The following is a 15615-nucleotide window of genomic DNA, read 5'->3' on the forward strand; positions in this document are numbered from 1 at the left end:
CTTGCTGGTGGTGACTTTGGGGCTGACGAAGCCACGGGTGGTGGCGGCAGGTTGGGATATGCAGGGGCCACGCAGGGGAAGAGGGATGGGGGCAGACCCAGCCACTGCTGCAGGCTGCTTAGTGATGCTCCTCTGCTGCCTGCCTCTGAGCTGCCTATCATGTTTGTGCTCCTTTCTTTTTAAAAAATGTTTCAACCACAGAATCATTAAGGTTGGAAAAGCCCTCCAAGATCACCTGGTCCAACCACCCCCCTACCACCAATGTCACCTACTGAACCGTGTCCCTAAGCACCACGTCCAACCTTTCCTTGAACACCCCCAGGGACGGTGACTCCACCACCTCCCTGGGCAACCCGTCCCAATGCCTGACTGCTCTTTCTGAGAAGAAATGTCTCCTCATGTCCAACCTGAACCTCCCCTGGTGCAACTTGAGGCCATTCCCTCTGGTCCTATCACTGGTTACCTGTGAGAAGAGGCCGACCCCCAGCTTCCTTTCAGGCAGTTGCAGAGAGCAATGAGGTCTCCTGGAGATGGCCTGTGACACTGATGTGTCCCCGGAGGTCACTTCCCACGTGGGAGTGTTACACAGAGGGTTTTTGCTTTTTCTAGCAGCTGCCATGAGGTGGTTTGCTGTTTCCATGTCTCAGGCACCCAATGTATGTGCAGCTGTGGGCTGAAAAGGTTCAGAACTGCTCGGTTGGAAGGGACCTACAAAGGTTTCACAGAAATCCTACCAGAAATTGTGAATCTTCTTGAGCAGGGTGTGTGTATGTGTGCACATGCGTGGGTATGTGTAAGTAATATATATATTTTTTTAAATGCCTGCTGTGGGGATAGATGCCTCTCGTCTCCTGTGGTGGTCCTGTGGCCAGGCCTTGGTTCATCTCCCGCCTCAAAGGCCAGTGCTTTTCTGACTTACCGGGGGTTTATTGAGCAGTTACAGCCTCAGCTCGTTTTACACCAACAAAACCGTCCATGTTTGCAGTTGGGGAGTGCAGTGTCAGTTTCTTGTGGCCCTGATGTGAATGATTAATACTGGCCTTTTGTGCAGGGAATGAATTTAATTCATCTGCTGGCTTACCACTTTGCAAAACAACAGACGACACGGTCCTGGGCAAACTGCTGTAGCTGTCCCTGCTTGATCAGGGGCTGGACCAGACTTCAGCAGTCTCTACCACCTTCAGCCATCCTGTGATTCTGTGAAAAGCATCGTCCCTGGAGCAGTTCGCTTTTCCATGTAGTGCCAGCAGCAGGGGAGGACAGGCTGTGCCCCACGCCTTTGGAGCAACCAGAGGAAATGATCAAATGTCCTAGCAGCAGATCGGGTTGAAAATGCCGTCCCCAAAAAGTACAGTGAATTTGTTTAACTCGGTCTTTCTGGGGAAACTCTGCCAGGGTGTAAACAGCCTGGGACAGCTCGTCTGGGTGTGGATCCCTGTGTCCCAGAGACCTGGCAGCTTCCTCTCAGCAGGGAGCAGGCCCTGGTCTTCCTGGGGGCCCTCATGTCTGTTGTTGGGGATTGAACTGTGAACAGCCGAGAGACACCACCTGGTGCAAGGGGGACATGGAGACCCCTTTGCAGACCCCCTTGTGTCCCACTGTGTTCACAGGTGAAGAAACAATAGGTTGAATTGGGCGCAGGATCTCCATCGGTGATGTTGGCCCAGCTGCTGGCTCCCGGGCCCGCTTTGGCACGGACAGGGCTTGCGTGGCCAGCAGGGCCGAGCTCCCTTCAGCCAGGGTGAAGCTGCGAGAAAGCTGCTGGCTTCAAACAGCCTGGCCTCAGCTCTTTGATGTCTCCTGCAGGTTCAGCTTCTGTGCCAGCCTTCGGTGGCTCAGCAAAGTCCCCGAGGACCCTGACGTATTTAATAAACCCATCTCACACTCTTGAATCTTGCAGCAGGGAAGGCCACCTACAGGTCTGTACCCAACCCTCATCTAGATGCTGAACTTTCTTTTGGTAATGAATGTGATCACCAGGATCCCAGGAGGCTTTTTTTTTTCTCTCCTCCAAACAAATCAAAATTCTCATGTAATGATGAATCCATCTTGCTAATTACAGCTCTGGGGAAAGGTTTGCCCTGTCTGCCAACAGCTCATTCAGATTGCTGAGGCACAGATCAGATTTTTTTCTGCTGCAGATCTGTGTTTAATCCCAGGAGCAGTTCTAGGCTTTGTTATTATAATAGCACAGGCATTCTCAGTTAATTCATATGTTTGTCTCCATGTGTGTCACTTATGGGCCTGAGACTTCAGTGCTCAGAAGCTTGGGCTGCATGAGGCTACTTATGGATAGATGATGGGGGGAGCAGTCTCACTTTTTTGGGGATGAAAGAATTATTGAACATGAAAATAAAAATAAAGCTGAAAATGAATGAAGTTCTGGGGTTTGGGACATCCTATTAATACCTAAAATAGAGTTCCTATCTCTGAAAATTACTGAATCATACTCTGTATTAAGTCATTTTGCTGCAGGCTTATCTTTGCTCTAACTAGGACAGAAGAGAATGACTGCGACTGCATTATGCCATTTTATTTTTCTAAGTAAAAATAGCAAAGTTGTCATCTACCTATAAGCAGTACAGATACCCCCTTAAAAAATAATTTGCCCCTGCAGGATGCCTTATAATAGGATCAGAAAGGTCTTGCAGCTATCACTGTGATGTGTGCAGGATACCTGCAGAATACAGCACTGATGCTCTAGAGGTGATGGAGACGTCTCCCACTCCATTTCCTCCTTCTCTGGGTTGCTGCCAGGGCTTGCAAGTCAGAGCTCCTGCCAGGGCTCAAGTCAGCAGAAGGTCAAATGCAAACGAACGTGAGGGAAATGTCTCAGGAGATGCCCCAGCTTTGTGCTGTCTTTACTGGGCTCTGTCTAAAAGGCGCAGAGCCCTGAAGGGATGAATTTGCCATAGATTTACAAGCTTGACTGAACTTAAAATTTTAATTGCCTAGAAAGTTGTTTTGCATCCTGCATAGCAGAGACAGCCCTGCCCTTGCTGTGAAGAGTGCTGCAGAGCATTGCCCACTGCTGATGAAACCCAGGGGTCTAACATCAGTTTGCATGAAGCTGGCAGGGACGTGTGCATGCATAATGTCATATACGTGTTCCTTTCTTCCATGCCCCCTTTCCCTGCTCTGTAATAGGTACCCTGTCAAATGTCCCTGGAGGAGATGCTCTGACTAACGAGTTCTGAGTGTGTGAAATGCAAAAAACCATCCAACCCCATAACGCTGTAGTCTAAAAGTGTCAGAGACCCTCCCTGGGGGACTCACATCATCCAATTCTTTCAGGAGCTTTAAGAGACAGATCTTAAATATATAAATTCATAGAGGAAAAAAAAATCTTATTTGTCCAATCACTAAGCTGATTAAAACTTCTATCCTGAGATACCGAAGAGCAAAGAACAACCCAGAGGTGTTAATGAATAGCTTGGAGTTAATTAAAATGATGGCATCACTGAACACAGGTCACCCCTTCCAGATACGAAGCTGTCTGCCTGTGGTTCTATGTAAATGTTGTGAATAAAACGCTGCCGGTCTGATTTCTGTTTGGTTTAGGGTCTTTCTCCTCTATCAAAGATCATTTTGATAAACGAGAGCTTGAGGCTGAAGGAGAGGAACCGTGCTGCTGGGTACGGCAATATGGACGCCTGTGCCCCAGAATCCTTCTGCACAGCAGAGCCCTGAGTGCCTTCAATTGCAGATATCAAAGTTACAGCCCCTGCTGTGGTCTGCTCTTGGCTTTACCGATGGTGTAATCCAAACAACTTGTGCAAACGCAAGCAGAAGATCCAGTATCGGGCATGCTGTGAACACTACGGGGGCCGTGCTTCTCCAGTGCAGCAATGAGTGAGTACAGAGGTAGCAGTAATATTCTCAGAGATGTGTGTTTTGTGGTTGTCTAAGACTTGCACGCGGTGATGTCTCTGGATCAGGTTGTAGATTTTACCCTCATCCATGCTGTAGCTGTAGTGGTAAAGAAGGGCTGACCTGTGACGTTCCTTAAAGACAGAGATGAGGTGGCTGAATTTCAGGAGGATGGGGGAAGAAATGGGTGGAAAGATGCAAAGAAATTGGTGTGACGTTCTTAAAATGGCATGTAAGGGAGATGGCATTGGAGCTTTTGTATGGATTTGCCTTGAAAGTACTCAGGAAGGCAGGAAGGAGGTTATCAAAGCGGAGCTGATGTTCTCTAGGCTGGACAGCAGTGGGGTTGCTCAAAGCATGAGGCTCTGTGGGTCTGAAACACTCTCCTGAACATGGGACAAAAGATGCCAGAGAGATTCATGGACAATATTTTGCCACGGTGATTTTATGTTTTCTCATAGTCTCCACAGACTTTGGCTGAGAACCATGGCCTTTTGTTGTCATTTTTAATATTTGCTTTTTTACTGTCAATATTTAACTTCCCAGTGTGATTTTGTAAACTGGCCACCCTAGACTCAAGTTGACATTTTCATCAGACCATTCTGATGGCAAACTAATGGGCACTAAAACCCCAAACAAATATATAATACATAGTCATATTGTACCAATTTATGTCTTTAAAGCCTGTTAAAACAATGTAAGCAGAGGGGTTTAGCATGGTTTGAATGTTGCCTTTACAGACACGAACATTAACTGACATTGTGTGTTAGCAGCTTCTGGATGGCATTGCACTTTTGAGACTGGGAAGGGTAATGCAGAAGGGATTGGAGGGTTTAGTATTCGCCTGCAGAAAGAGTGATATTTAAGTGACTGTCTTCCCCATGGTTTTTAATCCCCATCTAACACCTGCTGTCTGCGAAGCTTTTGTTTTGACGCTGTAGTTGTTCTCTACAAACTATTCAAGAGCTTTGTAGGGTGCTGGTATTTCTGTAAGTGGATTTTAGTTATCTGCTTTGAAGAGGTGGAAACGTCACTGAATTAAACTCTGGAGAGGCTGTTGCTGGTTTTACGTATCATTTAAGCATGGCACTCACTTTTTCTGGGAAGAGATCCGTATCAGATGAAAATTTTAAGAGCCAAGCAGTTTTTGTATTTTTGCATTTTCTTAATTAGGCACGAAATTTCTCAACCCATAGTAATTTGTTTTGTTGCAGTTGCAAATCATACCATCAGCTTTCTTATGTGATCGGAGCAGGTATTTCTACATTTTAGCACTGGATACGTTTGGGAACCTGAGTTACTGCCACCGATCTGTTGGCAATAGTGATAATATTATGTTTCCTTCCCCTGTGTACTGAGGTGAGGATGACAGTTTTCAGCACGGAGAGTTTCTGATGTATATTGACCTACCTGAATGTCACATCTTGAGTGGTGGTATGGGAAAGAAGAGCCAGGAAGACAGCACTGTTACACCACGTTGACAGCTTGGGCTGAGCTAGCAACAGCGAGCACACACATACAGGGACGTCAGCCCTGGGAATTGGTAATTAAAATGTCCCCATGCAGGACCACCTGTCCGACATCAAGTATCTCCTATCGACCATTGTCAGGGCCTGAGAGGAAAGCACACAGCCCTGGTTGTGTCCAGAGTTTCAGGGCTTCCTAACAAGGCTAACGTTGAAAATAAATTGGTGTGGTTTTGGTGTGATGGACCTGCAGAACCAAGTCAAGGAGAAGGTAGATACATGATGGTCTTCAGTGTGGGCTCCTACGAGGACTAAGAACATGGGGTCGCTAACTGGTGACAGGCAGGAGAGCAGGCAAGAACATCAAAATGGGTCTAAATCTGGAGAATCACGGTGCCAATCCCAGCTGCTGTCTTTTCTGAATGTGAGGACCGCATTGCAGGTGCAGGCACTGGGAGATTATTGTCTTCATCCGCATGCAATGAATGTGGTGCTGTGTTTCTCCTGAAATTTCAGAAAGAGCTTCTCCTATAATTTTCCCGATAGTTTTCAGAAGGAGATTCAAAAATCCATCTTTAACCATTGCATATGGAGCATCTGGACGATGACATTGAATGGTGGGAAGGAAGTCCAGGCTGACGCTTGGTGCTGGCACTGGCCCACTGCAGGCAGGACTGATCCTGCACCTCTGTAAGAGGCAATATTCACTATTTTCTGCTCTTCCCACTGAGGTGCCATGCAGCATTTCTTGATTTTTCACTTTGGGCTTGATGCAAACCTGCACCTGGCACGAGCCTGGGCTACTCTCTGCATTCGGGCAAAGCCAAGGAGTTCTCCGGAGTTTTTTTTGTGTGGTTTTAGTATTTTTTATAGTTTATTGGCCAAGACACGTGCATGGCCTCTCCCTAGTTTTACATTAAATGCCCTTTAGATGTTTTTAGTGTCCTTGCTTTGGAAAGAAGCTCTGGGTGATGCAGCACTGTGTAAGTGTATTCTGTAGCCTGGCTTTAATTGTGTTTTCTTCCTCCCTGACGTTTTGCTATGGGAGTTATGGCTGAAAAGGTGTTACAAGGGAAATACAGTCTAGACAATTTGTGCCTATCAAATATTTCATTTCAGGATGTCACAAGCCCTTCTTCTGAAATAAAAATCACTTAAAGGTCTTCCTTTGATCGTATTTGATTTATTCCAGAGTAGGTTGAATTTCACTCCCACAGCCTGCCACTTCAAATTCTGAAGACTAAAATGTTTTATACATCTGCACGACTGGTTACAAAGGAAGACATTTGGCTTTCATGCCATGCTCCTCTTGCTGTGCATGTACCTCTCGCAGGTATGCTCCACAGGCTGTGCTTCTGTCAGTTCTTCCTTAGGATGAACGTAGACAGGAATTAAAAATGAATTGTCTGTGTTCTACTGCTCAGATTTATCTAAAGATTTCACTCTCACTTGTTTAAGTTTGCAAACCAATCTGCAGTCCTGTGCAAGGAGCGAGATGGCAAAAAGATTCATGCCTGCACCAAACCCTTAATTTGCTTTTTTCCCACTCACTTCAAAGAGTGTACAGCTAAGTGGCATTTTCTAGAGAAATGGAGTTAATCTATTTCACATAAAACAAAATGAAACAGAAAATTGTTGAGTCAGTTTCATCTACAAAAGGGGAAAAATGCTCACACTAATATCAAAGTGCTTATTTACACAGGCATGTTATAGGTTATGATCATCCCTGTAAGAATCATCATAATGTTTTTTAAAAATTCAGGTTGCAGTGTCATCCTGTTTCCTTCCTGATGCAAATAATAAATTTAATAAATTTAAAGCTGGAGCTGAGGCACTTTGTTTGAATGATATTTTTTGGATAAATAGTTTATATGTTGAAAAAATGCAAATGAAATAGCTGCTTTTTTTTATTTTAATTGCTGAATTGACTATTTGCTGATTTCATCTGAACAGTGTTTCCATTGTTGAAGCACTTTGCCTTTAAAGCTGGAAAGTAAAAAATAATTTTAAAACTTAGGACAAAATAAGTGTTTGTTTCAGTCCCAGCCTAACCGAGGTTATGTTCTTCACTTCACCAGCAGAGCTGAGCTGATCCTCTCCTCTCCATCAGTGACAGAAGACATGAGATGGCTGCGCGTCCCCAGGGGCTGTGGCACCCGATGCCTTCAATGCTGGCTGCTGCTCCGGGGTGAGTCCTGCCAGGTCTGGAGGCATGAGTGCATGTTCCCACGTGTACCTACAGAAGCTGTTTTCACGATCTCTCAAGAGAAGGGGAACTGCATTAAATTGGTGGGGCAAGCTTCCTCTTCTCCTAACTCTTTTTGTTCAAATGCCGCCACGGAAACATCCTTGTGGAAGGGCAGGGACAGCTGGCTGGGGCTGCTGCCATCCCCTGACACCCCCGTGGTGCCCACGCCAGGATCTGCTGGTGGCAGCTGGTCGGGGATGCAAAGGGCTGAAGTGAGACTGTAACAAGCTATGTCAATAGGCTTTTCTGCAAGAGAGACGTAAAAATCACAAAGGTTTTAACTCTGGGTAATGCCTCAATTTTCTTGTCTCGCTGAACAGCAGTGCAGTGGCTGTGTGTCATCTGGCTGATCCCTGGAACAACGATGCTTCTGAATAAGATGTAAAGACAGAATCGCAGAATCACAAACTGGTTGAGGTTGGCACGGCCCTCTGGGGTCCATCTGGTCCAACCCTCCTGTTAAAGCAGGGACACCCAGAGCAGGGTGCCCAGGGTCACATCCAGGTGGCTTTTGAAGATCTCCAAGAAGGGAGAATCTGCAACCACCCTGGGCAACTTGTGCCAGTGCTCTGTCACCCCCACAGTACAGAAGTGCTTCTGGTGTTCAGATAGGACCTCCTGTGTTCCAGTGTGTGCCCGTTGCCTCTTGTCCTGGTACTGGACACTACTGAAAAGAGCCGGGCTCCATCCTCATTGCATCCTACTGAGACCTGAATGAAAGTAGAAGGACAGAAGCGAAGGGCTTCCCTAATTACAGCAGTCTGTACCAGCCTCTTGGGACTGACTTGTTCATCAGTCTCACCTTTGTATCAGTTTTAGACATGGCATCATGGTTGTCAAATAATTCTTTTTATTTTAGAGGGAAAGAATGGAGATCCATATCATCACACTTGAATGAATGAATGTTTATTCCCAAATTGTACTGACTGCAAGACTGCTGAAATGTGGCAAAACCAGGGAGATACCTGCAATAGCAGGTCCGCCAGAGCAAACCAGGCAATGCAATATGTAACAGTAACAGAGGCCAAAAGGTCTTTTCCAATGCACCAGATCGATTCCTAACATAACCTGCAAATTTTTGTGGTTTCAAACACAGTGCTGGGTTCACTGCTAACAATTCCAACTGTGTGGGCATGGCATAGTTAGAAATGGCTACTTTGCAGAGAGCAAGCATATACATATATATATAAAGACATATCAGATGCACCGTGGCCTTTCTTTCTGACAAGCCTTTGGTTAAACAGTTGTGAATGTGCCCTGCTCACATGCTGCTGACACTAAGGATTTGGTGTAGCGAGGAAGAGGACAAAGCAGTTTGATGTTTCCAAAGACTGGAGAAAAAAAATCACGTACCTGTCCCTGAGTGCTGGTTGTAGGAGGCTTTTATCTCACTGCCAGCCCAAATGAGAATTTTACCCCTGCTGTGTACTTGAACCACGGTAAAACAACAGAACTGTTGTTAAACTTGGTGCTGCAGTCATTGCAGTGCGGTGAGACAGATGCATAAATACAAAGGGCAGCTTCAGCAGCACTAATCTGAATTTACAGGGACACTGCAGACCTGATTTATTCAGGCAACTGCTTGCAAAATTGAAGGCTGAATTTATCTCCATGTCATAAATCCACTGGAGTTTTTAAAAACACGGGGCAGCAGGGAACACTGGCCTCCATCCTGCCATGCCACCTCTGCTCTGACGAGGAGATGACTATTGTTTTTTCTGGTTTTGGAGGCAGAGAGGCGGCAGGCAGTCTGGGTAGGCAATGGTTCAAGGTTTCCCAAGCTATGGATTTTACTTCACCAGAAGGCCCTGGGGATAAATTAAACTAACACAGGTTAGATAAGTGTTCAAGAACACTCTTAGTGTTAGGTAAGATGCCTTCAAGAACCAGCTCAAGAGGGAATGAAGTACAGTGGGAATGCTCTGGCATCCTGGGAATTGCCATCAGAAAAAAATAAAGATGGTTGGATCTTTCTTTCAGGCAAATTGGTTTTGGAAGTTGTCTGACCTGGCATTTCCCACATTTTGTAGAAACACCTTAGCAGATGTTGAGAGTCAAGACTTTATCATGGCTTCAATTTCTGTACAGGTGCTTTAAGAGAAATGCCTAGGGTTTTTGGAAATAAATTTCACTGCAGATTCTTAACTGGCTTTATCCAGCTTCTGATATGCAGATCTTTGGCTCCTGACGATGCACGTTACGGTTTAGGACAGCGTGTTGTTTGCAGCATGTGGTCAGAGCTCTGGGCATGGTTCTGATGCTGCAGCTGAGGTTTCCGTGGCCGCGGTGGAGCTGGATCTGTATGATTTGAGGTGGGGGTCCTGCCGCTGATATCGGGGCTGAGCACAGCCCAGCCACTCTCTGCTGGTAAAAGTCCCTTTCCTCTACTTGGAAAGGAAAGCAAATAAACAACAAAGGATTTTTGTTATCCTTTGCAAAAAAAGCAGCAAGCTTTCTTCCCTCACATTCTATGCTGTGTTTGTGTGGAAACATAGCGACAGTTAAATGAGCTTTGTTAAATCTTTCATCAAACACGCTAGCTGTGAAGAAGGCAGAGGAGGTAAAAGGCAGTCTAGTGTTTTCCCTGCAGACTTTCTCGCAGAGGCTGCTACCAGTTCTGAGGTCTGCAAATCTGCGGTTCCTACGTGCAGTTGCTCATTTTTGCACAGACAATTTCCTGTAAGTGGCTGTTTTGAGAGAGAAATTGCATAGATCCTGAATTTCTATTCTATCTGAAGTCATTTTTCTCCCATTCCCAAGTGAGAGAAAAATTGGGTGTAAATGTGACTGTTTCTAAATCCACTCTTTTTTCATGAAGGATCAGCTAATTATTTTAGAAGGATCTGTACAGAGAAGGGAAGATGCAGGCTGGGGGGTTTAGCTGCAAAGTTCTTAGATCATCCCGGCTCCTGGGTACAGGATGTCTGTAAACTACTCCTGGATATGAAACCCGGTCTGAGAACAATCCAGGTCTGTATTTGACAGAGATTTTGGAAAAAGTGAAGGCTCTATGCGCTCAAATGCTGAGGTAATGCAAGTTATATCACAACTGACACTCAGCTGCATTTCCAATTTCAATGATTATTGCAGAGATGCTTTGGCTTCAGTCTTGCACTCATTAAGTTTTAGCATGCCTCAACTTTGTGTTAGTATCTTTTTTTTTTTCTTTTGAACTGATATCTAAGTTCAAACTGAAAAAAAAACCACCATATGGCTACACAATACCTTTCACAAAACAAATATGAATGTCTTAAAAATTAAGATAAATGTGAATTTAAATCTATAACTGACTCAAAACTTCAGTCCCTCTCTCTTTTCCTCTTCCATGTTTATATTCTTAAGTGCCTATTTTATCTGGCTTCCAAGTCTCTAACGCAGTGGATTTTTGCTGCTTAAAAGGAATCAATTGCTTTGCAAGCCAACAAATGGGCTTCCAGGTAAGGGAGAAAAATATTTGGCCCCCGTGCCCCACTCCCCTGTGCTGCTGCCCCGTGGAGATGGGTTGTGTCTGCGTCAGTGCTGGTGCATTCAGTAACTTGACATCTCCACTTTGGCTCCTGGTAGTTCAGAAGAGCAAATATTATTGCTAACTTCATTTTGCGCAGAGCAACCGACATGAAGCAGCAAAGCTTTTGCGCGCCTTCTTGGTTAGTAAGGGCTATAATTCATGCAGCTTGTGTTTGGTGTGGAATGACAAGTTAATGGAAGTGAATTTCCTCCCATTTACAAATCAAACCCTCCGAATAAACAATGAGTCAAATCACAGGAGGCTTGAAATGTTTCCTCTCTCCTGTGCTCTCTCCTTTCCTGGATGGTGGGTGCTTCGTGGCAGCAGCGACATTTCCCCATCTCTCTCTGATAATCCAGACAGTGCTCAGTAGGCTGCTGGCTTTGACATCTGGAAGAGTATTATAAAAGGAGCATAGAAATGGCTTGTATAAAAAAAAAAATCACCTCCTTTTCTTTCCCCCCTGCCTTACATGGTTACATGCATGGTTACTGCATTTTTCAGCAGGGACAAGATGCTGCTGCAGAGAGTGCAGGGACCCGTGTCGGGTCACAGCTACAGACCCAAGCCAGGGACCCAGGGACTCCGGTTATTTTACAGTTCTCTCTATTAAGGGTGAGAGTATTGGGGTCAGATTCCTTTGGGTTTGGTACTCCTTTGGTTTTGGGTACTGCAAAGCAGAGGGCACTCTGCCCCACACACCTGCAGTCCATGGATCACGGCCCAGGCTGACTGTTCCCTTTCTGGCATCTCTGAGGGCTTTAGCTGTGACTGGTTGTGGGAAAGAGCTGGTGGTTTTGGTGTTTCTGCTTCATATTGTTCTGTTTCATGATTCAGTATGCACTTGTGGGATGCCCCGTATAGGCTGCTTACTGAAACGCACCCTTAATTTGCTTAGGTTTTTAAGCTTTTTGAGACAGGAGCTCTCTCTTCTGCACAGGGCTGAATGAGTACTGAGATTGTGGGACCCAAATTTTGTGTGTGCTCCTTAAGTAGCAATCATTCTTCCTAAAACAGACGCTCACGAGCACCCAGCAGTTGATCAGGCCATTCAGAGAGATGTATAATATTTGTGTGACATGGTGCCAAGAGGTACACACCACAGCAAGACTGATGGCACCCACAGAGATGACCCAGCCAGGTTAGTGCACCAGCTCTGCCATCTCCTCCCTGCCCTGACATGGGAAGCGAGCTCTGAGAGCCAGAGGAACCACAGCCCTGGCCTCACGTGCTCTGGAGCTGCACCTGAAACCACGACCGTGCAAATAAACCTTTGCCAGTGGCACAAGGAACATTCTCATGGCTGTGGCACTGAAATAATGAGGGACCTCCTCAAATTTAGCTGCGTGTTTGTTGTTGACTTAAGCTGGTCTGAACACACGATGAACAGAGGTGTTGACACACCAGCCTGCTTGGCAGAAGCTCCGTATCATAGTTTGATTTTAGATTTGTACCCGGCCTGCCATTTGACACTTGCTGTTAAATCTCCACCACATAATGAACTCAGTGGGCTGCCAATCGAAGGGAAGTCAAGAACTGAAAAACAGCCATTGCAAGGGGAAAAACTGAGTACCGCTGGCAGAATAAAGGTGGGAGTTTGCATTATATCTCCATCCTCTTCTCCATACTATGCCTGAATCAAATCGATCTCTTAGGAATGATTTGGGCAATATGTGGGAACATTAAAAACTACAAACCACCCAGAGGTAGAGTGCAGATAAGACCCTGGAGTTATCCCCCGATTTCTCAGCCTGTAGGTGCTTTTGTTCCACAAGTAGATAGGTTTCTCTGCAGCCAAAGCATGACTGAGAGCATCTCATGGAGCAGAGAGCTGCTCACGGGGGTGCCTTTGCCTCACAAGAAAGTCAAATGAGGGGCAGGGAAGTGGGACCTGGCAAGGCTTTATCACCTCTACAGGGAGTTATGTTACGGGCTCTGAATTACAGTGTTTAAAGGACTAGGCATTTTAGGGACTGCAATACCTATGTTAGAAGCTGAAGACAGACTGTCTGGATCTGGCCATCATTGTATTTTGGTTTCTGGTTTGCAGTGATATTAGGGCAGCAAGAAGAGAGATTGCTGCCTATTACTCACTCCTGTAGCCCCTTGCTTATGGCCTGCATGCAGCTTTGAAGCAGAGCCATATGAAGACATCACCATTCTGGTCTCATTCTGGTTTGAGACATCAAGGAAGAAAATTAAATAAGGAGATGATACAAAAACTGCTTTGCAAATTATCCCACAGGTATTATGAAGGAGAAGCCCTGCAGATAAAATACACTGAGTAATTTCAAATCCATTAGCAGTGGGTGTGCATAGAAATCCCTTGTCTGTTATGGAAATGTGTGGGCATCTGTCCATAAATTGATAAAATACTGAGAGAAATGCTAACGAAGCTGAGACTGGAACAGCAACGAGAAGCTGTGCAAGGCTCTGATGCTAAATACTCTCTGCAACTACACAGAAACAAAGACGAGGCTGGGAAAATCAGAATTAACAGCAATCCAATTTAATAAGAAGTGGTTTTTTCACGGGTGCTTATGGAAGGAATTAATCTGTTAGATGTGGAACTCAGGAGAAAGAAGGGAAATCATTATGTATTACTGGGGCCTCGGTCTGACTCACACCAAAATCAAAAGCATTTAACGGTGTAACTGTCTTTCCCTTATCAAGCCTATACCGTGGGATAGGGGCTGAACACATGAAGAAGCATGTTGTGTTATAGATGCAATAATTACCTGGTTGTGCAAAAGATGAGAAGGTAGAAAAGTAATTCTGTGGGCAATGTTAACTTTAAAGTAACTTATTTCTAGAAAAGTGGGTTTGGGAGCATCAGAAGAGGGCAATGGGATGAATTTTGGAAAGGAGAATGAAAAAATTACTGCGGGTAATGCTGTTTGAGGTTTTAAAGCACAAAGCACTCCCTCATTCATACGACCAGGCAGCTGAGGCTTGGAAGCTTGCCTAGAGATGGGATTGTATTATGGGCACTGCTGAGAAAATTCTGTATAAATATGTTTCTGTTGAGGTTAAAAAAAGGCAAAATAGGCGGCTGCTGACATGTGAACATAAAAGTATCTCCCACAGGATTTCAGGTTCAATTTTAATAAATAAACTTGTTGTAGATTAAATAAACCAACAGAGCATATCTATATGGGATTCCAAGAAGTGCAGTTGCTAAAAATTTTCTTTCCCTTTTCTAATACAACACAGCCAAGGAAGAAAGCAAACTGACTTTGTCATGCTTTTAGCTATAGTTGTGTAGACACGAGAGTTTGAATGGTTATACAGAATTTTATCACAGAAAGAAAACAAAACATCTATGGCTGAGCTGCGTGGGAAGCTATAAGGATGCAAATGAGAAGAAGAAATTTATTTGATTCAAACAGGAGGAATCTGGCTGCGTAAAATCCAGTCTTGTTGTACTGTGAGAAAGGGATGCATGTGAAGCAGGGACATCTCACTGTATAATTTCAAAACATTGAAGTACTCAGTAGCAGCAGTGGGCTCCAGATAAAAGCTTTTGCAAGCTACATTTGATTTTTTCAGTAAAACAGGTGAAGGCTATGGTTGCAGTTTTGCAGGCAGATAAGGTGATCACACTGCAGGGCGATCGGTCTGGTGCATACTCACATGATGTCCTTCTCACCTGATGGTAAAATCAAACATTGTAGAGCTCTCGGGTAGTACCAGATAATATGGTATGGGGAGACTGCATTTTTAGCCAGGCTACTGGGGTCAGTTTTAAGCCTGGCAATAAAATGTGAACAGGAAGCTTGATGGAATTACGTGAACAGGAGCTACGCCTTCATGGTGTTAGCTATTAGATACATTTCTTATGCCAGTAAGTGTAATATGGGATCACAAGACCAGGAAATACCATAGGGTCTTTCATTCCACTCTCTCTGATGGGGCATGGCCACAAATATTACACCCAAACCTGCCTGGAGAGCTCAGGGTGTTCCTCTGGTAGGTGTCCACCCCTGCATCTGCTCTCTAGAAAGGTGTCAAGCGAAACTCGTAAAACGCTTTGTTATCTCCTGTTGACGAAGATGCTCCAGGTGACTAATTCACATGTGGACATTTAGTCCGAAGCAATCTGGAGTCAGGAGAGATGAACTGTCAGCCACACTGGGTGGATCGTGACCTAGCAACTTGTTTGAGGTACAAAGCAACGGCCCTCTCAGTAGAAAGAGGAGAGAAAACAGCCAAAGAGAGACAGGAATTTTCACTGCAAGCTCAAGTTCCTCCTCTTACGTGAGCGTTGGGTGGCATGTGGCTGTCTTCATTTTGCACTTTTTTGTTAGGTTTGTGGGTAGGAGGGGAAATGGATTGTGTTAAGATGGTGGTAAGCCGGTGAGATAAGTGAAGAGAAATGAAAGAGAGCCTTTGTTTCTGCAAAAACAACATTCTGGAGACTAATACCATGTGTACTTTCATCAGAATTACTAATGTTCCTGTTGTAAAATACCATGTGTACTTTCATCAGAATTACTAATGTTCCTGTTGTAAAAGCAGTCATG

The sequence above is a fragment of the Anser cygnoides genome, chromosome 2 (assembly GCF_040182565.1).
Source record: "Anser cygnoides isolate HZ-2024a breed goose chromosome 2, Taihu_goose_T2T_genome, whole genome shotgun sequence".
Classification (NCBI taxonomy): Eukaryota; Metazoa; Chordata; class Aves; order Anseriformes; family Anatidae; genus Anser; species Anser cygnoides.